The following is a 5,544-nucleotide window of genomic DNA, read 5'->3' as shown; positions in this document are numbered from 1 at the left end:
ATTTTCATTAAATAAATTTATCTAAATATCACAGACCTTTAAAATATAAAATCTCACTGGAAGATTATCAAATATTATAGAGAAAACAATGCTTTGGATATCCTACACACATATATATGAAAAATTTAAATTTCCACCATTGAACTCAGACTTTTCCCGCGTTTCACGCAATGGTCATTAGCCATAATCAGTCGATTTCAGGTAAATGGTACGTAACATTAGAGCGTGAAAGATCAGTGTGTTGAACTCGGGTGTCGGAGACATCCCGGGATGTTCTCCCTAGTGTAGGCTCTTGCACCCGGGTGGTGTGTGTGAGAACCGTGGAGAGAGTGTGTTGGTGTGCTTGTACTTTGCAATTTTTTAAATATAGGTTTAAGACGGGATTTTCCATAAGCGTCAGAGATTTTTCGATCAATCGAAACAGGTGAAAATCACATACAACAAAGAATTATCTTTATATTTGTACAAACATGCATCAGACGTATGGGAAATCCCGTTTTTTGGATAGGTAGGTAGTATACTTTCTGGTGTGAATGTTAATTATAAGTAGGTAGGGCCAGGGCAGGTTGACACAGAGTCTTTGACCAAGTAGGCGCGTATTTTCGTGTGTCCAACCTGTTTCTGGAATAACAATTTGAAAAATCGACGCAAGAGTGGAATATTTCACTCATTTTGTCTATCGAGTTTTCAAATTTATTGTCGCGATCGTGGTCGCCTAGATGGGTCACGAAATGATCGTACATTGTGCTCGAGGTTTTGTACATGCTTACAGTCAGTCACAGAAGTCTGTAAATACATTTTCAAATATTTAAACATTTTACGAACCTTTAACCGATTTGATAGTTAAAGGTAGATTATTTCTAAAATTTCTGTTTCTTATATTTGTAAATAAATAACAAAAATCTATGCGAATAACTTATTCTGATTATGATTATAAGAACATATTTTAATATATAACAAGAATATATTTTCTTATACTTTAATATATCCATGGTAATGATGTACATACTAAAATTTCATGGTTCTTTTCGTGGTTTTCCAGTAAACAAATAGAAAAATCCTCGTCTTTTTTCTCTATCACTTTAAACACAAAATTAATTAAAATGTTTCGAATCCTTGTTTCTCTTTGAATATTGAAAAACTTGACAAATGTATGTAGACTTCTGTATCTAAGATTATGATCCTTTCGTGATCCCTAGAGTTAAGTTTCAGCGGGCATGGCGCCCGAAGAAAGAAGAGGCCACAGGCTGAAGAGGCCCGGCAAACTGTCACTCAAGAGGGCAACTATCGATGACCTCCCATCCTGTGGATAGGAAACCTAACCGGAGCATGGGAAGTTATCATTCATGTTACTACTTTGTCACTATGCTCGTTTCTAGTGTCTGTAGTATTTCATCTCAAAGTTATTTATTACTGAAGAAATTCGCTATATATATTTATTATCCAACGAATTTGAAATTTGAGATTTCTGAGTCAGAGATTAATTCGAATTCACATTCAATGTCTCCGTGTTTAATTACTTCAGCTAAAAGTTGAATTTCAATTTCAAACAACGTGCACGCCCGCTATATTTTCGAACAAATATTGCGAAACAGGGATCGTACGTAATACAAATGAATTATTCAGTGAACTGATTTTCATTACTTATTGAACATTCGCTTTGGACGGTAGGAGAAACTCATCGACGCGATTCCTATCACTTTTCCGGCCCCTTGGTCGCGTGTCATTTGCCTGAGTGGTTGCCGATTGAAAGTGGCCGTGATCCTAATGGCGTTTTCACGGAATTCGCTGGGCAAAATTGGTGGGAAATGGAGTTAAAGGGCGCCGATAGAAATCGACGCGAAAGTATTTACGAATGAGCTGGATATTATCGCGAATCGACAGCGTCATTTGTTTGTTAATCGTGGCGAACATTTCGACGAGTGTTAAAGTTCGTTGACGTTCGAAGTTGAAGCAACGAGATGAAGAATCGAATCACTTACGCACGGTACAAGAAGAAACTGAGAAGTATATATTTACCTTTTTTTAATACAACACAATTACAATCGTTTCTTTATCACGTATAATAAATATAATGTTACGATATAATTATTGTCGTATGTTTTCGGATTTCCCACGAAACGAGAATAGTAAAATTTCAGTGTCAAGAAATCATTCGATTTTCGAAGCTTTCAAATAGCCTGTCTCTGTGTTCATTATATCGACTGTCATTATGTTTGCTAATTTGCATAAATATCCACCGTCCAGTCTAATCGATCCTCCCCTTGACAATGAAATATTATTATCATTTTAAATTTATAAAAATTAATAATCAAAGGGAACAATCTAGCGTGATCGTTCACAGTTCATAGTTGAATTTGTAATCAGATGTAGTCTAATTGTAACATCTTGTTTTTGTTACTTTTGTTCCTTCATACAAAAATTCTGAAACAGCCGATGTTGTTATTCTCTCCTTGTCTAGCCAATGCTTTTTATTATTCCTCTGTCTTTCTTCTTCTTTGTTGCTTATTAGTTGGTTCATCTCTCATCATTTAGAAGTTTCTTTCTCCAATTATTCCCAAAGGCAGAGTGCTCTCAGTTTCACATGGAAAATGTATCGCATGATTCTAAGGAATACAGTATTATTATAACTTCTTCATTTCATATTGTATCATTGCTCTTACAATATATTTCCTGTGTTTTCATTGTTATACTGCTGTATTTGTGTGTTTATTATTTTGTCGAAAGAAAAGTCACTGTCATTGGTTTGATATGGAAGATCTATGTTGTGTTCTGTATTTTATAGTAAATCATAGGATTGCTGAAGTATTATTTTATCAAAGGAGAAGTCATTGTCATTGGTTTGATATGGAAGATCTATGTTCTGTTCTGTATTTCATAGTAAATCATAGGATTGCTGAAGTATTCATAGTGTTTATTTTGTCAAAAGAGAAGTATTCATAGTATTTATTTTGTCGAAAGAGAAGTCATTGTCATTGATCTGATATGGAAGATCTATGTTCTGTTCTGTATTTCATAGTAAATCATAGGATTGCTGAAGTATTCATAGTGTTTATTTTGTCAAAAGAGAAGTATTCATAGTATTTATTTTGTCGAAAGAGAAGTCATTGTCATTGATCTGATATGGAAGATCTATGTTCTGTTCTGTATTTCATAGTAAATCATAGGATTGCTGAAGTATTCATAGTGTTTATTTTGTCAAAAGAGAAGTATTCATAGTATTTATTTTGTCGAAAGAGAAGTCATTGTCATTGATTTGATATGGAAGATCTATGTTGTGTTCTGTATTTCATAGTAAATCATAGGATTGCTGAAGTATTCATAGTGTTTATTATTTTGTCAAAAGAGAAGTCATTATCATTGGTTTGATATGAAAGATCTGTGTTGTGTTCTGTATTTCATAGTAAATCATAGGATTGCTGAAGTATTCATAGTGTTTATTATTTTGTCAAAAGAGAAGTCATTATCATTGGTTTGATATGAAAGATCTGTGTTGTGTTCTGTATTTCATAGTAAATCATAGGATTGCTGAAGTATTCATAGTGTTTATTATTTTGTCAAAAGAGAAGTCATTGTCATTGGTTTGATATGGAAGATCTATGTTGTTTTCTGTATTTCATAGTAAATCATAGGATTGCTGAAGTATTTATAAAGGCTGCTAATCATCACAGTATCACAAAAATTAAATTTTTCGACGCGAAAGTTCATAATTTGTAGTATAAATAATTCTATAAAGAAACATCTGTTTGATTTACTTTCATGTAAATATTTAAATCACTATGAATCTTGTTTCTTTACATACACGAACTGTAAGATGATTGAAATATAAAAACTGGAGAACAGTAGGGACATTCTAAGATAAAACAAACTCCTGTTTAATTGTTTCGTTAATTAAAAATCCCACTCGCCGTTACTGTCAACGATCGAATAATTGTTTAAATAGAAGTGTATGTCTCGATATATCCGAACTTTTTGATTGCCGGGGTGTGTTTCACGCGTCCGTACGTGCACGTTCAATAACCATAAACGTAACGGAGCAATCGAGCTGACAGTTACACACATTGTTCCCCAGAAACAATTTCTTTCAACGGGATGATGTATGGATTCGATAGCAGCATGAGCAACAAGCTATTCTCTTCCATGATGAAACTGATACGTCCGGACAAAATTGAGATCGATACCGCGTCCTGGGCCCTCGACATCCTCCGAGGCTACACCGTCGAGAGAGACTTATGCTCCAGATGGATAATATTTTTCTCAAACTCTGATCTATCCTTCCGTTAATCTCGTTTATGACTCCCTTGATCGTGGATAGGAGGGTAAAAAACATGCTCTCTCGCTTAACCAAGGAGCGTAGAAATATATAAGGCAAGAGAAATTCATGTTTTATAAAAGGTGCCTTACAGCTTCCTGTGAGATTTTATCTTCGTATGTCGACGATCGAGAATTTTTAAAATCTCTCTGTGAGGAATTTTGGAGGAAGATAAAAAGGAAACTTGAACTTTCCTTGTAACTGTGACGATCAACAAATTTTTGTTTCGGTAGTAAATTCTCGTTAAGTATAATATCCTCGAAGAAACATACCTCCGGGATAGAGGTCGACGTTTTCGTTCATTGCAAATGAAAATGTGCATGTTATAATTGAGATCAATCGTGGAGATCCTACGTAATTCACGATTTTCAGGCCGAGCTTCTCTGAAAATTAATATTAAAATTATTATAAAGTAATATCATCTCTTCCGGGACTTTTAATTAAAAACTAACGGTTTGTATTTTCAGCTTTGTTCCGAGCGCTTTATATTAATTTGCCTGCCATCACCCCCTAATGAAGTCACTGTGTTAGTATTACTATAACGGTGCACCGATTAACATTCCCGAGAAAGAAAACTGAAAACTTCAAAGACCAACAGTTCTGCGTCAAGGACTGCAAAAGGAAGTTCAGGAATATAAATACTGCTACTTCGTAGAAATTTCTGGCGTTTATAATAAACGAACTCCTGAAAGTTTGTTAGACATTTTCAGAGGCCAAAGCGAGCATTGGAATTAAAGAAACGAATTAAAGTGTTTTTAATCGGGCAATTAATCTCCAATTAATTCCTAAGTGATTTTTAAATCGTTTCTCCAACTAATGAAATACACGCTGTGACAATTGTTATTACAATTTCGAGCGAGAAACTGCAACTTTTAATTGAGAAGTTCCAAGTTTTACAAAGAAATTTTTCCTCAACTTTTTTAATAGTTTAAACGATTGTCGATTTACACGATTTATTCTCCATGTAAATTTCCCTTATTCGCGCTTTTCAAATATTTCAAACACTGTGTTTTCCTAATTCTGAAATAGACGACTTCTTTCTCAATTCAGATGAATCTTCTTGTCTAATAGGTAACTTTTATGTATGTGTGTAGAAATTTTTAGGCATTTTATTAGAATTCTTAAACATATTAGTTTCTTTCTATTTTTATTCGTGTGATATTAGTTTCTTTCTATTTTTCACTTAATAATATTAGTAATATTAGCAGTATTAGTAAATCTGATCGCTTCGT

The sequence above is a fragment of the Frieseomelitta varia genome, unplaced genomic scaffold, assembly GCF_011392965.1.
Source record: "Frieseomelitta varia isolate USP_RPSP 00005682 unplaced genomic scaffold, Fvar_1.2 scaffold_434, whole genome shotgun sequence".
Taxonomy (NCBI): Eukaryota; Metazoa; Arthropoda; class Insecta; order Hymenoptera; family Apidae; genus Frieseomelitta; species Frieseomelitta varia.
Note: the sequence above shows the minus strand (reverse complement) of the source record.